The sequence below is a fragment of the Triturus cristatus genome, chromosome 1_2 (genome assembly GCF_964204655.1).
Source record: "Triturus cristatus chromosome 1_2, aTriCri1.1, whole genome shotgun sequence".
NCBI lineage: Eukaryota > Metazoa > Chordata > Amphibia > Caudata > Salamandridae > Triturus > Triturus cristatus.
The window spans coordinates 214408489-214429575 of record NC_140580.1 but is presented as its reverse complement, the minus strand read 5'-3'; positions in this window follow the sequence as shown (position 1 = coordinate 214429575).

The following is a 21087-nucleotide window of genomic DNA, read 5'->3' as shown; positions in this document are numbered from 1 at the left end:
TTGGTGTGAATTAGATTGTAGTGCAGTAGATTGCAGTGCGGCAGAATGGAGTGGGCTATAACGGAGTCTGTAGATTGGGGTGGGTTGGGGTGGAGTGGGGTACAATGGAATGGGATGCATATGTGTGGATTGGGGTCGATTGAGTGGAGTGGGGTGGACTAGGTTAGATTTGAGTGGAATGTGGTTGATTGGAGTGGGCCAGATTTGGGCTCAGTGGAGTGAGTTAGATTAGAGTTGTGTAATGTAGATTGTGGTACATAGGGGTGGATTAGAGTGGGGAAAATTGGAGTAGGTCGAAGTGGAGTGGGTAGATTGGCCTGAAGTAGGGTAGATTGAAATTGGGTAGATTGTGGTTGATTGGAGTGGAGTGGTGTATATTGGAGTAGATTGGGAGAGATTGGAGTTTAGTGTGGTAGATTAGACTGAAGTGTGGCAGATTGGAGTGGAATGGAGTGGGGTAGATTGGAATGAAGTGGAGTAGATTGGGGATGTGGGAGAAGGGTTGAGTTGGGGAGACTGAGGTAGATTGGGATCACGTGGAAGGGGTAGATTGTGGTAGACTGGAGAAGAGTGGGGTATAAAAGATTTGGGAGATTGGAGTGGAGTGTGATAGATTGGAGTGGAGCAGATAGGAGTGGAGTTGGGCATATGTGAGTGGGGTACATTGGTTTAGACTGGAAAGGAATGGATTTGATTGGAGAGGCATTGGGTGTATTTGGGGTAGATTGGAGTGGAGGGGTAGATTAGATTGAAGTGGAGTGGAGTAGGTTAACCCCTTCAGCGCGGCGCAGATTACCGCACCATGCTGAAGGTTCTATTGAGCGGGCGGGGCCGTGACGGAGCGGTTCCGTCATGCGCACAGCGCAACCGACGCGCATGACGGAACCACTCCGTCATGCGCATTGAAGGGGTTCAATTTAATTGGAGTGGGAGTATTAAGAAGTGAATAGATTGGAGTGGGGTAGATTGGAGTGGGGTACAGTGGGGTGGGGTGCATTTGAGTTGGATGGAGTAGAGTGGATTGGGGAGGATTGTGTTGGTGGAGTGGAGTAGGGTAGATTGGAGTGGGGTGGGATAGAATGGGGCAGAGTGGAGTGGTGTTGAGTTGAGTAGATTGGAGTGGAGTGGAAAGAAATGGGGTGGATTGGGGTAGACTGGAGTGGAGTGAGGTAAATTATGGTAGAGTGGAATGGAGTAGTTTCAGTAGATTAAAGTGGAGTTTAGCTATGTAGACTAGTTTGCAGCGTGCAGATTGTAGTGGAGTGGGATAGAATAGGGTCATTTGAGTGGAGTGGGGAAGACTGGACTGGAGTGGAGTGGGGTATATTGGACTGGAGTTGAGTGAGGAAGATTAAAATGGAGTTTGGTAGATTAAGGTAGTTTGGAGAGGAGTTTATTGGGGTAGGTTGGAGTGGAGTATAATGGGGTAAACTGGAAGGAAGTGGGGTAGATTGGGATGGAGTGGGATATATTAGGGTGGAGTGAGGTAGAATTCAGTTACAGTTAGGTGGGGTATATATGGGCAGATTGGAGTAAGGTACATTGGGGTAGATTGGAGTGGAGTGGAGAGTGATAGCTTGGAATGGCATTAATGGAAAAAGTGATCTTAGGGGTAAATTAGAGCGGAGTGGGGTAGATTGCGGCATAGCGGGCTGGTGTGGGATAGATTGTGTATATTGGGCAGGAGAGGAGTTGGGGAGATTGTTTTGGACTGGATTGCAGTGGGCTAGATTGTAGTGGGGTAGAACGGAGTGGGTAGAACGGAGTCTGTAGATTGGGGTAGGATGGAGTGAGGTGGGGTGGAGTCAGGTTGATTGGATTGGGGTGAGTGGATGGGTGTATTGGGGTGCATTGGTGTGGAGTGGGGCATATTAGATTGGAGTAGGGTGGATTAGGGTATATTGGTGTGGGAGATTGCAGTGGAGTGAGCTGGATTGGACAGAGTTGAGTGAGCTGGATTGGGCATAGTGGAGTGGGGTGGGGTAGATTACGGTAGAGTGGAGTGAGGTACACTGGAGTGGAGTAGATTGAGGTATAACTAGGAGTGGGGAAGATTGAAGTGGAGTGAGTAGATTGGAGTGGAATGGGGTAGATTGGAGTGGAATGAAGTAGAGTGGAGTTGAGTGGGGTAGATTAGAGAGGGATAGTTTGGAATGGAGTGGTTAGAAAAAGGGTTGATGTGGTAGATTGGAGTGGAGTGGGGTAGATTGGGGCATAGCATAGTGGAGCTGGGTAGATTAATGTAGGCTGGATTGGAGTAGGGTAGATTGTGGTTGGGTAAAATGAAGAGGGGTAGAATGGAGTCACTAGATTGGGGTAGGGTGGGGTGAGGTGGAGTGAGTGGAGTGGCGTGGTGTAGATTGTTTGGGGTAGAGTGGGGTGGGTGGATTGGGATGCATTGTGTGTGGTAATTGGATTGGAGTAGGGTGGATTAGGGTAGATTGGAATGGAGTGCAGTAGATCGAAATGGAGAGGAGCAGATTGGAGTGCGCTGGCGTAGATTGCAGTGGGGAAGATTAGAGCAGATTGGAGCTAGATAGAAAGAGGCAGATTGGGGTGAAGTAGAGTAGAGTGCAGTAGGGTAGATTGGAGTAGAGGGGAGTGGGGTAGTTTAGATTAGGATATATTGGGATAGATTTTAGTGGAGTGGGTAGATTGGAGTGGAGTGGAGTATATTGCGGTGAGATGGATTGGATTGGGGACGATTGGGGTGACGTTGGGTAGATTCTGGAGGACGTAAGGTGCAGTAGATTGGGGCAGATTGGAGAGGGGTATTTTGGAGTAGATTAGAGTGGAGTGGGGTAAATTGAACTGCAGTGGAGTAGGGTATATTGAAGTGGAGTGGAGTGGGCAGAATGGAGTTGAGTGGGATGGGGTGGATTGGGGTAGATTGAAGTGGAGTGATGTAGATTGGGATGGAGTGGAGTGGGGAGATTGGAGTTGAGGAGAGTTGCCCCCACTTTTTACTGAATTGCTGATGAACTTTGACTGAGTGTGCCCTGGGCTCCTGCAAAACAGGTACCCAGGGCCTGTGTGCTTGTCCTAAAACTGCATGGAAAACAAAACCCAATTGGCATCTCTGGCCACAGGTCAGCCCCTTGTAAATGGTACCACAGGTACCCAGGGCCCTGTGACCAGGGAAGACCTCTAAGGGCTGCAGCACTTATTGTGCCATGCTTAGAGGCCGTGTACACTCACACACTGACTTTGCAAGCAGCATGTTTTGGTGCAGAACAAAGTGAAGAGTCGACATGGCACATATCTAGCAGGGTGCCCTATACCAGTGGTGAGGGTACAGGTGCATGAGCCCTGTACCCTACAGTGTCTAAGTCCATTCTTAGACATTGTAAGTGCAGTGCTGCCATTAAGAGTATATGGTGCTGGGAGTTTGTCATTACGAACTCCACAGCACTATAATGGCTACACTGAAAACTGAGTTTTTGGCGAGCACGTGCAGTTTTTGCAAGGATTACCCAGAGACGGCGAGGAAGAGGAGAAGGGCAGCCCAGGGACGCCGCAGTACAGGTAAGTGGTATTTATTTTACTTTTCATTAAAGTCTAATTCATTGTTAATGGGGGGGTGGAGGCAGGGGTTGGCCAACCCCGCTGCGGAGTGTGCAGAGATTTGCCTACTGGAGTAGGCAAATCTCTGCACACTCAACGGGTGGAGCGGAGCTCTCCGCCCGCGGTTAGGAAATTGTTTATTCTGATCCACCCCTTCAGTCCCCTACGGGAGTACAAGACTCAAGTTCAAATCTAGAATCCCGGACTCCATTATTTCAGTGAAGTTCTTCTGGTTACTATAACGATCAAGATACGTTTTCTTTGGACAATTCTTCGTTGTCTTCAGTTTTATCCCCACCACCAGCAAGGATTTGTGTGTTCATATCTTTGCTAAAATGCACGTATCTGGTTTCGCCTTTGACACATGTCTGGATCGTGTTTTCTATGGCATTACTGTTCATGTGAATTGAATTTGTGACTGTTTTTTTTCTTTTGAATAACGGCCACTCCCTCCTAGAATGTTCTGCTGCAGAACTTTTTGACAGGATGTTGGCCCCACATTCATCCTCGCATTAAATGAAAAGAGACCAGTCCCTTGTTAAAATTTCAGCAGTCCTGGTCACCGATGGAATTGTGAAGTACCATTATACCAAATGTATCTGTGTTTCTATGGGTGATATGATAATACCTGGGTTACAATCAGATGATTGAGATGTCAATGCTGTGAATTCAATGTTTTCTGAATTGCAATATTACACTGTTTTTGATAAGGAAGATTTATATCTAAATTGTGCTAACTATGCGGATTTGTTCTGTTATAAACATTATGGGCATCATTTCCTGCACAGATCCAATAAACAGCATCCCCACTTTAATTATACTCAATGGGAACATTGCCCAACTCCATCTCAGGGTAGTTCCAACACATAAAAGACCTGTTATAACTTTTCGGATCTGGCTTCATATTATTTTTAATTGGCTTCCAATCTTTCAAAAAAATACATGCTTACTCAGACCAAGTTAATTTATGCATCTCATTTTATTGACAACATAGCCCTGAAAGGATACAATTATTGGAAGGACAATATCGATTTGAAATCAATATGGGGGTACTAAGTCTTGGAAAGTCCAAGGTGTTGAATCTATATTCCATCCTTGTCTGATACGTGCGCAAATTATTTTTCTCAATGACACGGTCCAACAAACTACTGTCTGGGGTTGGCTAAGATTAAAGATTGAAATGCTCCCACTATTCCGTTCTTGACCCTGTTTGATAATTGTCAATCTCATACCAATTATACTGCGGACCAACTAAGTAGTATGATACAAGATGGTACTTTTAATTCCACTGAGACATCTCCATCTGGATAGTCGTTATGGCCTTTATATACAAATGTTTGCCATTCTCGTTTCTTGAACACTACTTCAGGGTTTATATTAAATATACCTGATCCACGTTACCCACATTCTAACACTGTCACCACTTATCCTGTAGGTAATTTATGTCAACAATGGTTAGAACATTCCACATTGTCTGCCGTGAAACAACATTTTTCACTTCTATCGGAAGACATAATCCTTTCTGATTTCCTTTTGAGTCCAAAATCCCCGCTTTCAAAATGATTTGTTTATGCTGCATATAATGAATTGTGGAATTTGTCACAAATTGAAGCTGCTTTGAGTTAACTCCAAATTGATCAGGGCAGTTTAGACAAAGTGCTTGCTGTTGTTGACAACAGCATTAATACTTTATCATTTCATATTTATACTTTAGATAATATTGTGTCTTCTGTTATTGATAATGTACAGAATTAAGTGTCTATCTTGCATCATGGTCAAGGCCAACTTAGATCAGTTATGCAATTTGGTTGGACACTAAAAACACTTAAAAATGGGCCCGTACCTTGCAATTACCTGAATTGTAGCGCATTATTCTTACCATTCAATTTAACGTGCAAACAGCAAATAATGCCTATGAAAGGCGCTAGTTATACCATGCTATACGTAGAAAAACTTTGGTTTGGTTAAGACACAGGGTTATCTCATTTGCCATCTTGATGTTTCAGTTTACTGCCTGCATGAAACACTTCTCTATAGGTTGATATGAACCCCTTGGGAGGGGATTTATGGTCCCTGCCTTTTACATATCATTGTCAATGGGCTGAAAGAGAAGTTTTTCTTACGGGAGAAATATGCAATTCTTCTGCTGGACAATCCTTTATCTGTCAACAAGTAAAAATCCACGGCACCTGTAATGTTTCTCTACCTAATCTGGCTTGTTATTTGAAAGGAACTCCAGTTCCCGCTATTATTCCCACCCTTGCATTGCTTTCAAATGACAGTTATCTTGTCCTTAATAATCATGACGGTTGTGGTCTGCAGGTGGTTATCCCGTACATGGTGTCTGTTTCTCAGTTAGTTACTTGTTGCAACAACGTCCTGTTTCCCCCTCCACATTGGAGTGTAAATAGTTTGTTGTGGCCTTCCATTCCCACCTTGAAAACAGATTTCAATAAGCTAAGCAGACTAAAAGCACCATTGTTTCAACAAGAAGTGGCTCTCACTTCAGCATGTGAGACCTTCAAATTTCAGGTGGCGAGAATGTCTAGTGAAATACAATCATTATTAAACAAAAATCTCCGCCTGCATTTTGGGGAATTGATACAGCAAATATTTAATGCCTTTGATACCATGGATCTGGCACTCTTTTTTTAACTTGTAGGCTCTGGCCTCGTGTGTTCTTTTTCAACAATTTTGGAGTAATCCCAGCTGTTATACATTCAATTTTTTCGAGCTTATTTGGTGGGTTGCCGCTGCTGTTCGTCTTGTTTTGGGGCATCATCATGCTGTTGCTTCTATTCCGCAATGGCTGCTACATCTGTGGTCCTGCCCAGACAGCCATCGCTGCAGCTGTACCATGAGCTATTGCTACAATTTTTGGGAATGGTACCTCTAGATGCTCTTGATGCCACATTTTGTGTTTCATTGCATTCGGCGCCCCTTTTAGTAGGTCTTGGATAGCTGCCTGGCTACCCCATCTAATGCTGCCTTGAATTTCAAACTGTCGATGGGACCCTTAGTGGCCCATAACCAGGACTGTTGCTTAGGTATGCTGCTTGTATACAACCCAGCTTTGGGGCCAGTGGCCTGAGGTAGTCCCTGTTCACCTGCACAGTGTCTGCTGGATCTCAGTTTCATCGACATCAACACAGGTTCTCTTTGATTGGTCCTATCGAGGACTGGAAACGAGGAGCATGTTGGCTCTTTTGATGGTAACTATTTCCAATTTGGAAGACTCGGATATCTTACTGGAATTTATGTCATTCCATTTGGCATCTTACATCTTGGGTCCCGGTAATGTGCTGTAATTGGATATATTTTTGTGCACAAAATGTTCCAACCCATTCAGCAATACTTTTTTCAGACACACTTGACCTGCAATTGCTTATGCACTTTGGTTGTGCTTATCATCTGATTTCTTTTGTCATTCAGTGCTACTATCCTGACCAAGGGGAGGGTGTCATATGTCCCATCCCATGTAGCCCATTGTCATTTCCCCTATTTTAGCATAAGTATGTTGCAGACTGTCCTCTGCTTTGCGCCCCTTACTCTACAGACATATTTTGCTTTGTGCAGCACTGTACTTTCACACAGAACACACTGTTGTTTTTGCAGTCTGTCCTTTCCTGGGATTTAGTCTGAACATGTGGACAAAGTCGAGCAACAATGCCCCCTGTTATTCTGTTCTGGTCAGGCCCTAGCACCTAGACAAAACACGTAAATGCAGCTGTTGTTTGGGAACACGTACTTTGTCATACAGGTATACACAGATAGGCAACACACACTTGGAGAGGGATCTTTCCAGGGAAAAACCTGTGACAGCAACTGAGATGTAGAACTTTCATCTGTGTATACTAAGGTAAGGGGTCCGCTTCTAACACCTAAAGAGCTTCTGATATGTATATATATTCAGTTTGCTTCTGTAGAAGGGGATGGAGGTTAGGCTACACTGTCGTATATAATGACAGCTCCTTTTACGATTTACGGACTAGTTACTATGCTAACTGTATTTGTGTTAGGCATTTTCCTTCTTGTTGTGGCATGTGTACTGCAAACCAGAGCACAATAGTTAAAATACACATTTGAACCTTTCCTCATGTCTCTGTCAGAACTTATTGTGGACTAGTGTGAGTGTGAGAGTAAAAGGGTGTATCCTGCAACCACGATTCCTGAGGTTTGGGAGTGTTTTGTTCTGGCGTGTCTAATCACTTGTTCCTCTGTGAGTGAGTAAGAGGACAAGCGAGACACTATAGCTAGTCGGTCCCGGGCTCATGGGTACTCAGGTAGTAGGATGACTCACTCACTGCCTACTAAGGTTCCATAAGCCCAAAAATAGTTCAGTGACTCTGCAATATCCCAGCAACAACCCGATGTGCTTCTCGTTGAAATTTGACTAAAATACCATGTAATCTGGAAGTAGCAACACTCCCCACACAGATCCATGCATAAAGGGCAATATTATACAGTTTATGAATATGGTACTGAGAGTGCCAATTTCAAAGTGATTACCCTAATGGTCCTTCAGTTCTATCCCACAGGCGTACATTGTTTTTGCTTATCACCACAGCCACAGTTTAATTTCCATACCAAAGGGTGATTAATAGTTCCTTTAATTTCTTAGCAATAAAGTGGCAACCAGCCAGGGCAAGCTCCAGACAGCAACTGCCAGAAGAACATTCTTCACACTTAAAACATACCAGTTCTTGAATAGACCTCGTTCTACATTTCAAGAATACAACACATACCACAGAGCATTAACAAGTATCTACTAAATACAGTGTACACTGTATGCAACAGTTGTAAAAAAAACAAAAATTGCTAAAAACAGCCAAGACCTGAAGGTGCTAAACATCCTACTACCTGCACCCTTTAAAACTTCACAGATAGTCCATTTTCTCAAGCATAACACGCACATATACATAGGATAATACCTGCTGTACACAGTCTTCTGAGTTATGTAGAAATTGTCATGCTGACACCTTGTGTCTAAAAACTCTAGGCTGCTTACTAAACATTAGTATCTACTACATAGAATCTTACTCCTGTTTAAAACTTTTTCTGCAGTATCAAAAAGCTTGTGTGGAACATAATGAATGCAAGTTGTCAACTATCACCTGCAAATTTAGTTACTCTTGAATACAAAGATAGATAACATGTTCATTACCACTACACACCTATTGCGTATTAGTAGCAGATGTGTTCTGTCAACAAACACACCCATTAGTGGGACCTATGTTGTTCAGAATTAGGTAGACAAGTAATATGGTATGTACCCACCACTATGTAAACTATAAAACTAACTAGCGCACTCATTGGATAATGTCATCAATGATCGCATCAATAACATCATCAAAAATGTAGTTTGAGATGTCACCAGTGATGTCATCAATGATGTCACAGAGCACATCATGAGTCATGTCATATGTGAGGACATAGGCATTGTATAGTGGGCGCAAGTCATTGTGAACTATAACTGGTGAATTTCTGTGGTTTTTTTGTATGAAACGTTAATGTTATCACTAAAATATACACCTAACTATAATATTACTTTAACCTTTGTCTTTTTCAGTGAATTTCTAAGGTTATTTTCATTTTAAAAAACATCCTTTTATCACACCTTGCTATAATGTTGCTTTAATCTTTGTTTTTTTCTGTGAATTTCTTGGGCTTTTTAAGCGTAAAGTAGTACTTAATTACCATACGTAAATGCAACCCCCTGCCGCACATGGCCTTTGGTCGTGCGCGGAGGAGGGTTGGCCACCCCCATACAGCCAAATCCATGCTGCACATGGCCAAGGGCTTGGTTGTAGAGCCTGTTCCAGGGGACCCCATTCCCAAGGGCTGTTTATTTGTCAATTAAAGGAGCATGGGGTAATGTGGACCCCTTCCCCAAGCCTTTATCAGCCCCGGTGACCGCATCCCCCAGGTCCACTTCTTTTAATAAAGGGAAAGGGGGGCCATGTAGAACCCTCCCCAAGCCTTGTTAGGCCCTGGGGACCCAATCCCCCAGAACCACTCTTTTAAATAAAGATGGAGGGGGTGTGCATGGCCCTCCTCCTGGGCCAATTTTGGCACTGGAGACCCAATCAACTGGGGCCTGGTGTGATTTGCTTAGGGAGGGGGCACACAGCTACCCTTCCAGAGCTAATTTTGACCACAGGGACAACATCCCCTGGGACCTGCCATACTTTTAAATGGGAGGGGCATACAAAGCCCCCCTCCCCAGGCCAATTTCAGTCATCAAACACATCCCATGGGGCCCAGCGCATTTTACAGGGGAGGAGGGCATGCGGCCCCCTCCCTGGGCCAAGTTCAGCCCCGAAAGACACATACCCTGGGACCAGCTTTATTATCATAGGCAGAAGGGATGCAGCCACTCTTCCCATGCCAATTTCAGCCCCGGGAACCCCATGCCCGGTGCCCACACATGCTTGTTTTGGGTGAGGGGATGCAGCACCCCCCTCACTGGGTGGATTTCAGCCCCAGAGACCCCTTCCTCTTGGGACTAGTGCAATTTTTATGGGTAGGGGAGCATGCAGGGACCCCATCCCCCGATGGCCATGCAATATTAGGTGGGTGCCCTGTCCCCACCCAGGGCACCCACCATGGTGTTGTTTGGGGCTGCTGGGAGACCCCCAAGGCCCCAATGTTCACAGCCACAGGAAGCAGCTTCTAAACAGTATGCATCACTGTGGTCAGGGAAAGAGATCCAAAGTCTGCTCCCAGCAGGTAGGAGCATTTTTGTTCATTGGCAAAAATGAACAGCCCACTGGAGCGTGAAGGAAATGTAATAATTAACTGTGAACTCAACACCCACTGGGGTATGATCAAAGACCACTAATCCCAAGAGATGCATTGTGCTATGAAACTTACCTGAATGGGCCTGTCGGGGCTAATAGAAAGATCCTGTCAATTAACTGGTGGTTTGAAGCGGTTTCTGTGGAGGGATGCAGTCGGCAGCCTGTGATCAGGAATAATGAAGTTTGAAGTGCGTTAGGCTGAATGCCGAGATTCCATTGCTATCAGCTTTGCCTGTGCCTGGTAACTCGCCGCAAGTGCTGGTTCTTTGCATGGGCATGTGCTTTAGGATTAATAGAAACGGTGGCCCCACTGTGAAGTTAGCACCACTACAATGATTGTGAAAGTGGGTCCGCTGGTATTTTACAGAGACAGTAACGGAGCGATGAGGGGCCTCTTTATATGTCTGGATGATGGGAAGACTGCATTGGTAGTGTTTGGGTGATTGCATGAGTGCAGCAGAACTGCCTGGGTGATTGCATGAGTGCATAGGTAGTGGCTAGGTGATTTTATAAGTGTATGGGTACTGGATGGGTGATTGGAGGAGTGTATGGGTAATGCCTGGGTGATTGGAGGAGTGCAATGGTAGTGCATGTGTGATTATATAAGTGCATGGGTAGTGGCTGGGTGATTGAAGGAGTGCATGGGTAATGCCTGGGTGATTGCATGAGTGAAGGAGTAATATGTGGGCGATTTGAGGAGTAGATGGGTACTGCCTGAGTGATTGAAGGAGTACATATGTAATGCCTGGGTGATTGCATGAGTGCAGGAGTAGTGCCTGTATCATTGGAAGGCTGCACGGGTAGTGCTTGGGTGATTGCATTAGTACAGCAAAAGTCCCCGAGTGCACATATGAGTGCATGGGTAGTGCCTGAGTGATTGCATTAGTGCATGAGTAGTGTTTGGGTGATTGAAGGAGTGCATCAGTAGTGCCTAGGTAATTGCATGAGTGCATATGTAGTGTCTGGATGGTTGCATGAGTGCAGGGGTAATATGTGGGTGATTGGAGGAGTGCATGGGTATGGGTATGGCCTGAGTGATTGAAGGAGTGCATGGGTAATGCCTGGGTGATTGCATGAGTGCAGGGGTAGTGCCTGTGTGATTGGAAAAATGCACAGGTAGTGCCTGGATCATTGGAAGACTGCATGGGGAGTGCTTGGGTGATTGCATGAGTGCATGGGTAGTGCCTGACTGCATGTATGAGTGCATGGGTAGTGCCTGAGTGATTGCATGACTGCATGAGTAGTGTTTGGATGATTGAAGGAGTGCAGGGTAGTGCCTGGGTTATTGCATTAGTGCATAGGTAGTGCCTTGGTGATTGCATGAGTGCAGGGGTAGTGCCTGGGTGATTAGAGGAGTGATCGGTAGTGGTAGGTGATTAATCAAGTGCATGGGTAATGCCTGGATGATTATATGAGTGCAAGGGTAATATGTGGGTGATTCGAGGAGTGCACGAGTAGTTCCTGGGTGATTGTATGAGTGCATAGGTAGTGCCTGGGTGATTTTATAAGTGCATGGGTAGTGGTTTGGTGATTGGAGGAGTGCAAGGGTAGTGCCTTAGTTAATGCATGGGTGCATAGGTAGTGCCTGGGTGATTGCATGAGTGCAGGGGTAGTGCCTGGGTGATTGGAGCAGTGCAAGGATAGTGTGTGGGTGATTGCATGAGTGCAGGGGTAATATGTGGGTGATTGGAGGAGTGCATGGGTATAGGTATGGCCTGAGTGATTGAAGGAGTGCATGGGTAATGCCTGGGTGATTGCATGAGTGCAGGGGTAGTGCCTGGGTGATTGGAAAAATGCATAGGTAGTGCCTGGATCATTGGAAGACTGCATGGGTAGTGCTTTGGTGATTGCATGAGTGTACCAGAAGTGCCTGACTGCATGTATGAGTGCATGGGTAGTGCCTGAGTGATTGCATGAGTGCAAGAGTAGTGTTTGGATGATTGAAGGAGTGCATGGGTAGTGCCTGGGTTATTGCATGAGTGCATAGGTAGTGCCTTGGTGATTTTATAAGTGTATGGGTACTGACTGGGTGATTGGCAGAATGTATGGGTAATGCCTAGGTGATTGCACAAGTGCAGGGGTAGTGCCTGGGTGATTAGAGGAGTGCATAGGTAGTGCCCGGGTGATTTTATAAGTGCATGGATACTGCCTGAGTGATGAAGGAGTGCATGGGTAATGCCTACCTAGGTTATTGAATGAGTGCAAGGGTTGTGCCTGGGTTATTGCATGACTGCATAGGTAGTGCCTGGGTGATTGCATGAGTACAGGGGTAGGGCCTGGATGATTGGAAGACTGCATGGGTAGTGCTTGGGTGATTGCATGAGTGCAGCAGAAGTGCCTGTGTGCATGCATGAGTGCATGGGTAGTATCTGAGTGATTGCATGAGTGCATGAGCAGTGTTTGGGTGATTGGAGGAGTACATGGGTAGTGCCTTGGTTATTGCACTAGTGCATAGGTAGTGCCTGGGTGATTGTATGAGTGCACAGGTAGTGCCTGGATCATTGGAAGACTGCATGGGTAGTGCTTGGGTGATTGCATGAGTGCACCAGAAGTGCCTGACTGCATGTATGAGTGCATGGGTAGTGCCTAAGTGATTGCATGAGTGCAAGAGTAGTGTTTGGATGATTGAAGGAAAGCATGGGTAGTGCCTGGGTTATTGCATGAGTGCATAGGTAGTGCCTTTGTGATTTTATAAGTGTATGGGTACTGGCTGGGTGAGTGGCAGAATGTATGGGTAATGCCTAGGTGATTGCACAAGTGCAGGGATAGTGCCTGGGTGATTAGAGGAGTGCATAGGTAGTGCCTGGGTGATTTTATAAGTGCATGGATACTGCCTGAGTGATGAGGGAGTGCATGGGTAATGCCTACCTAGGTTATTGAATGAGTGCAAGGGTTGTACCTGGGTTATTGCATGACTGCATAGGTAGTGCCTGGGTGATTGCATGAGTACAGGGGTAGTGCCTGGATGATTGGAAGACTGCATGGGTAGTGCTTGGGTGATTGCATGGGTGCAGCAGAAGTGCCTGTGTGCATGCATGAGTGCATGGGTAGTATCTGAGTGATTGCATGAGTGCATGAGCAGTGTTTGGGTGATTGGAGGAGTACATGGGTAGTGCCTGGGTTATTGCACGAGTGCATAGGTAGTGCCTGGGTGATTGCATGAGTGCATGGGTAGTGCCTGGGTGATTGGAGGAGTGCAAGGGTAGTGTGTGGGTGATTATATAGGTGCATGATAGTGGCTGGGTGATTGAAGGAGTGCATGAGTAATGCCTGGGTGATAGAAGGAGTGCATGGGTAATGCCTGGGTGATTGCATGAGTGCAGTGGTAGTGCATGGGTTATTAGAAGAGTGTAAAGGTAGTGCCTGGATAATTGGAAGACTGCATGGGCATTGCTTGGGTGATTGTATGAGTGCAGCAGCAGTGCCTGAGTGCATGTATGAGTGCATGGGTAATGCCGGAGTGATTGCATGAGTAGTGTTTGGGTGATTGGAGGAGTGCATGGGCGGTGCCTTGAATATTGTATGACTGCAAAGGCAGTGCCTGGGTGATTGCATTAGTGCAGGGGTAGTGCATGGGTGATTGGAAGAGTATACGGGTAGTGCCTGGATGATTGGAAGACACATGGGTACTGCTTGGGTGATTGCATGAGTACAGCAGAAGTGCCTGAGTGCATGTACGAATGCCTTGGTAGTGTGTGAGTAATTGCATGAGTGCATGGGTTGTGCCTGGGTGATTGTACCAGTATATGGATAGTGCCTGGCTAAATTGAATGAGTATGGTAATAGTGCCTGACTGTATAGATGAGTGCATGGGTAGTGTTTGAAGGAGTGGATGAGTGCAGAAAAAGTGTCTCTTAACATTATTTCACATTATCATGCTTATTACATTATATCTTCTTATCTTTTTTACTAATGTAGATAAAAAACTCAGTTGAACTATTTTACAGTAGTTTTGTTGTAAACTGAATTTAAAATCTGTTCAAACTTCACCATTACCTTCTGTAAAAAAGAAGGAGAAAAACTGTTATTGAATATAATTTTATAGTTTTAAGAACAGAACATAATTTTAGAATTACTTAACATTTTTGGTTTCCCTTTTTGACTGTTCACAGATTCTACTGAATTGCACCATAAACAGTGATTTCAATGTAGATCATCATACAACAGTGGGGGAAAAAAACAATCATCGAGATTGTAAAAAAAAAAAATTGCCATACACTGATGGGAGTTCCCTTCGCTTTCTTCATTTGAAATAATTCAATAGTGGTTCCTATCACTTCTTTTGAATGTAGAGGATGTATACTCTAATGTTCATAAATTTCTTCACTCCTGGACTTGTCCACTTTTTCGATTTGGTCAGTTGAAATTTCTGTGTCATCTACTAAACATATTTCTTGTTCTTTCACATTTACAGTTTTATAATAAACTAGGCCTGGGCATAGTTTGTGGAGTTTTGCTACGCGGAACTCCGCGAAGTTACAAAAATACTCCATGAAGTTCCGTGAGTGGCGGAGTGCAGTGCGAACTGCAGTTTGTGCTGGTATTCCTGCAGCTCAGGTACATATTCTATCTGAGTGGCAGCTTGCGCTCGTGAACTTACCGTTCGCAATCACGAACTTACAGTTTGCGATCGCAAGCGGGGAAAAAACTACACTGCACATCGCAAAACGGAGTTTTCTGCGGAGTGCAGAAAACTCTGCAAACTCCGTGGACGGAGCAAAGTTCACCGCCCAGGCCTATAATGAACATTGTTTTGTACAAGATATAATGTAGCCTTTTGAAGTTTGGTGATATCTACTAACTCTTGTCATATTTTCCGACTCTTTGTTGGTACACCATTAACTAGAATAACTACAGGTTCACTTACCTCTCTCTCTATACCAACAGTTTCAATATATTGCTTAAAATCTAAAGGTAAATACACAACTCTTCCTTTCAGACCTCTTTGTAAATCTGCTGGAGGCGGCTTACCTGTTTTAGGCTCCATACAAACTATAGCCTGCAACGAGTGCACAGATTTAATAAGAATGGACTCATATGTATTTAAATCTGCCAGTTCAAGAGGAATAGCTACTAACTTTAAGTTGTAATGTACTGCTCTAGCTGGCATTTTGTTCTCTTCTAATTTATTGTAACAATATTTACAAATGCGTTGATCAGTACCCACCTCAAAACGACCTTCAACCAACAAATAGGCACCAAATTGTTCCCACTTATCATTGTTTTCCTTTTCACTTTTTAAGTATAGATCAACATTCCTAGTTCGACTTCTATAGTGAGTACATCCATAACAAATACAAACATAGTTTGGTTTCTCACCTGAAAGTACCTTAAACTTTATAATTTCTTCTGCAAACTTCTCAGTAGTAATATCTTCCACCGGTTCTTTAACACTTACACTTATCAAGCTTTCACTTTCTGTACACTCCTCTTGTGAACCAAAGAAAACAAAACTGTATATCATCAGAAACTTTTTTTAAATCCTATAATGAACCATGGAAAAGACCTGTGTTTATTTCACTTAAAGATAATGCAGGACTTTTTACGTAGTACAATCTTCTTACTAACTTCCACATGTCTGAATGATGTACTACTAACATTCTTAAATGATGAAAAGTACTTGGATACACTTTTCTAGAAAGACAAGCCAGAAAATGAACCTGCAACTTAGTATATTTTCACAGTTCAAAGCTTTATTCGGTTAGTTAAACATAACCATATAAGCAGAACAACAGCAATACCTGCACAAAAGTTAAAAACTAATATCAATAGTAAATATAATGTATATTACAACCTTCTGCAAAACTACATATATTCCAGCAGAATCTATACTAAAAATTATTCTATAAATCTAAATGATGTGTTATATGCATTTTTCGCGAAAAGTTTCGCGTGGCATTAAAAAAAAAAAGTGCATATACTGACTTCGTTTTAGTAAAGATGTGCAATTTGAGCAATAATGAATTGAGTGTTGCACAGATTTATGAACTAAAATCAGTAAAAGCATATAGTATATAATACGACCTTCTACAAAACTATACATATATTCCAGCAACATTAATACTAAAAAGTGTTCTATAATCCTGAATAATGTATTATGTGCAATTTTCGCAAAAAGTGACACGTGGCATTAATACAGTGCATATACTGGCTTCGTTTTAGAAATAATGTGCAAATTGAGCAATAATAATAAATGTTACACAGAAAGAACAATTGATTTCCTTACAACAATACATTTCAATATATACGATGCAACATAAAAACAAATATCTGCATCTCCTAAAGATGATAAAAGCTTCATTGCCAATTTAGTGGAACGAACATTATGTTTTAAAAATATGGGTTTCAGATAAAATTTCCTATAAAAGTAATAAAATTTACAGAACATAAGGAAGTGGCAACTACTTTGTCTAGAAATATTATCACATGGGCATACGGAATTGGATCTAATTTTCATATGCGGAAATGACACCAGATGATGAACAATTCCCAACCTAAGACGTGTCAAAACAAAGCGATGGGAATTGCGTGTCACTGTAGTTAGATATGCCTGAAAACCTTTATTTAGGTTTAAGTCATAATAAAAAACAGAGGTTGGTGAATTCTTAATCAACCTCTCTCGAGCCTCCCTTTTATATAGTAAAAACCTTGTTTTTAACTCTTTCTTAGTGATTGCTGCTGCAAACTCAGGGTCCAGAAAAATATTGCGTTGAAATAAAAGGTTATACCAATAATAAATATATTTAAGCTATGGTATACGCAAAGAATGATCCAGCCTCAGGCAGTCTTTAATAATAGTTTGTGTAAATTGTGTTTCGCTTTTAGACCAAATAGAACGCCAGAGTGTCAAAGGGCGTAATGCTGCTAGATCCGAAATATATTCAATTCCTACTTCCTCATGAATTAATATTGTTGATGCTGAGGGGGGGACGCACAATAAACGTTTGAGAAACTTATTTTCATCATGCTGGAGTCTTTTAGCACATTTATGGCCCCACACTCCTGCCCATATAATGCAGATGAGACACACCTCGCATTATAAATGGCCATCATTTCTTTTATTCTTCTGTCCCCTAGTTTGGCTGAAAATCTAAAAATGCTATTAGTATTCCTAATCATTTTGAGGCTCATATTATCATGTTCATTTGTCCAATTCCCATCCCCTGGAAATGTTATTCCGAGGTAACAAAACGATTGGACAGATTGCATCTTGGCCTTTCTATGTAGTAGGTACTAGCTGACTTAACTTTCCTTCCACAAGTCTTCGCAAAGGTCTTGGATTTGTTAATAACAAGTTTCCTACACTCTATAAATTTTACAAACTTGTCAATAAGACGCTGCAATCCGATCTGTGTGCGAGATAGCAAGACCGCGTTGTCCGAATATAACAGAATTGGGACTGCCCTCCCATCTATAAGGGGGGCATCCGATGAAATCTCACTTAGGGTAGAGTCGACTTGATTAATAAATAAAGAAAATAAAAAAGGCACCAGGACACAACCCTGTCGGATGCCTCTCGTAACCTTGAAAAAAGGGGTGCATTCACCAGACGGTCTATAACGGACTTTACATGACAACATCGAATAGAGTCTTGCTAAAAAATTTACAATTTCCTTAGGTGCACCTAGATCAAGTAAAATTTGACATAAAATAGTGTGATCAACAAGATCAAAGGCACTACTCAGATCCGCGAAACAAAGGAACAGGTTGCCCTCCCTGACAGTTGTATATTTATTAATAAGAAGGTCAAGGTTGACACACTGCTCCAGAGTTCCCAGGCCTTTTCTGAACCCGTACTGTGCCTTTGATAACATTGCATTCTCTTTGGCCCATGCTTCCAACCTTTTTAACATGATTCTACTCATAATTTTGATGAGGAATCTAGTAGGGAAATGGGGCGGTATTGCATGCCTCGGATTTAGATCCTTTTTTGTAAAGGGGAATAATTAGAGATTGGCCCCATGATGTCGGAAGCTGTCCCTCTGCCGTCGCATTGAAAAATCTCATTAAGATTGGTGCCCAGAGACTTATTTCAGTTTTGTATAAGTCCACCGGAACCCCATCCGGGCCCGGGGCTTTACCTCCTTTACTGTTTATTAAGCCCTCATATACCTCATCCATGCTTATATGCAGTGCTAGTGGTGGCCATAAGGAGTCAATATTCTGAATTGAATCTAGACCTAGCCTTTCCGGATTAAAAATATTTAAAAAATGTTCGGTCCATGAATTACAGTCTATAAACGAAGTCATTTCCGGCACACTATCATTCTTTAAAAAGGGGCTATTTATAGTCTCCCAATACAATTTGCAATTATTTGTAGCTGCAGCTAGATTAAGATTATTCCAAGCCTCTTCTTGGAGATCTCTTTTCCTGATAGCGAGTGTTGTTTTATAATTTCCACGTAGAGTTTTAATAAGGATAGTATTCCGGGGTTTGGTGCTTAGGGCTTGTTTTAATTCATGCAAAGCCCGAGTACAACTTTTGTCAAACCAACCTATGCTTACTATCTTTTTCCGGCTGCTTCTTTTAGTAAATAGACTTTCTATTTTTTCACTTATCCTAAGAAAGCTAATAAAAAGGGTATTAAAATTAACTTCTTCTCTGAGACAGTAATCTATCTCCGTACTACATTTCCTTACCACCTCCTTATGCATTTTTTGTGGATCAATCCCAGCCCATTTGATTCTCATGCCATTTGGTCTTAAGGCTTCAATATTATTAATGCAGTCGGTTTCCGCTGTATGTTTGTTTCCCCAACACAATAGCAAAATAGATATACTATTGTGATCACTCAGCGCTTGCTCATTGACCCATAGATTCGAATAGTCAGTATTACTAGAAATCAAAATATGATCAATATATGTGTTGGCGTTCCTCCCTGTAAAAGTTGGGCAGTTTACATTGTCCTTGTTCTTGGTACATCTAAGTAATTCTAAATCTAGCTTTGCTATCATTTTGTTCAGGGCTGTGCCATAGCTGCAATGAGGGAAGTGTAAATGATCAGCAACTTCAACTTTGCCAGTCTCCCTTCTAAAGCCACATGTATTACTCATAGCCAATGGACACAAACTAATATTAAAATCGCCTGCCCAAAGGAGGATAGTCTGCTTACGTGATAACGCCAAGATCCTTTCAATTTTGTCTATAAGTGGGACTAAAATGTTCCCTCTATTGTTATTAAAAACGTTATTATAATAGTTGACCAATAATAAATCTTTACCTTTAATAAATTCTAAACGCAGCACCTGACTATAAAGATCCACTGAGGTACAACTTTTAATTTTACAATTGACCAATTTATTTGATATTAACAATAGAAGGCCACCCTTGGCCCTACCGGCTGAGGAGTTAACAGCATTTAGCCAATGGGGGGTATAGCCCTCTATAAAAATGGGCTCCTTACACCAAGTTTCCTGGAGGCAGATAATATCATGACCTGCATTAATGAAGCCCCCCCAGAATGGTGTATCCAATTTTCTATGAAGGCCTGCTATATTCCAAGTCACTACACTGTATCCAGTAACTATACCTGTATTAACAACTACAGGTTCGATATTGTGGGGAAGTATTGGTATTTCTACATGGGAGATCATATGCTGAGTTTTCAGATTAATTAATGGTGGTTTCGCTCCCACTCTCTTTATTACAGAGGCTCCATCATCCTCAGCGATATGAAATACGTTAGAATTAAACAATCCAGTTACTCCCTTAGGTGAATCATGAGGTAGCTGGGTATCGTGTCCCAATTGCTCTTTACCTGCATCCAATGGGACATCCTTCATAGCCCCTATGGTGACATTGATGTTATTTATACCCATTAACGGTTTATGTCAGTCGTTATCCTCTAGTGATTCAAATGGCTGGAATCTATTATAAGTTGGTATTGCGAAGTAAGGACGAGGCCTCTGCAAAGTTGTCAAATTATTTGTAACATGGTTAAAATTACCATAATGACCATTTAACTTTGTAATTTCTTCTGCAAACTTCTCAGTAGTAATATCTTCCACCTGTTCTTTAACACCTACACTTATCAAGCTTTCACTTCCTGTACACTCCTCTTGTGAACCAAAGAAAACAAAACTGTATATCATCAGAAACTTTTTTTACATCCTATAATGAACCATGGAAAAGACCTGTGTTTATTTCACTTAAAGATAATGCAGGACTTTTTACGTAGTACAATCTTCTTACTAACTTCCACATTTCTGAATGATGTACTACTAACATTCTTAAATGATGCACTTTTCTAGAAAGACAAGCCAGAAAATGAACCTGCAACTTAGTATATTTTCTCAATTTACAAGGATATAGTCCTTGTAACATCTTAATCTTCTGTTTAACACTTTTTTGCATATTCTCGTAAGAAAATTCATAATTTATCGATAGATTCCTGTCTTATACTACAAATAGTACCACAATTTCACTTATACACTGGAGCCTGTGTACGTCTCCCTTGAACTTCTTCAGTTATTACTTCTTCCACATTTCTGGGAACCATCTTCTTTTTTCAATTGGACAACCATCTTTTACCTCATAACAATGACCACTGGTATCAATTGCATGAACTAATGTACTTTGTTGAAAATAGCTTCCTTCATTAAAAAGGGGCTCAGTACTAGAAGTGTGTTTCTATTCACCTGAACATTTTTGCAAAAGTTACTTGTATTAACCAGTCTTTTCTTTTGCTTTTCTCCTTCATACATTGCATTGTTTTATTCAATG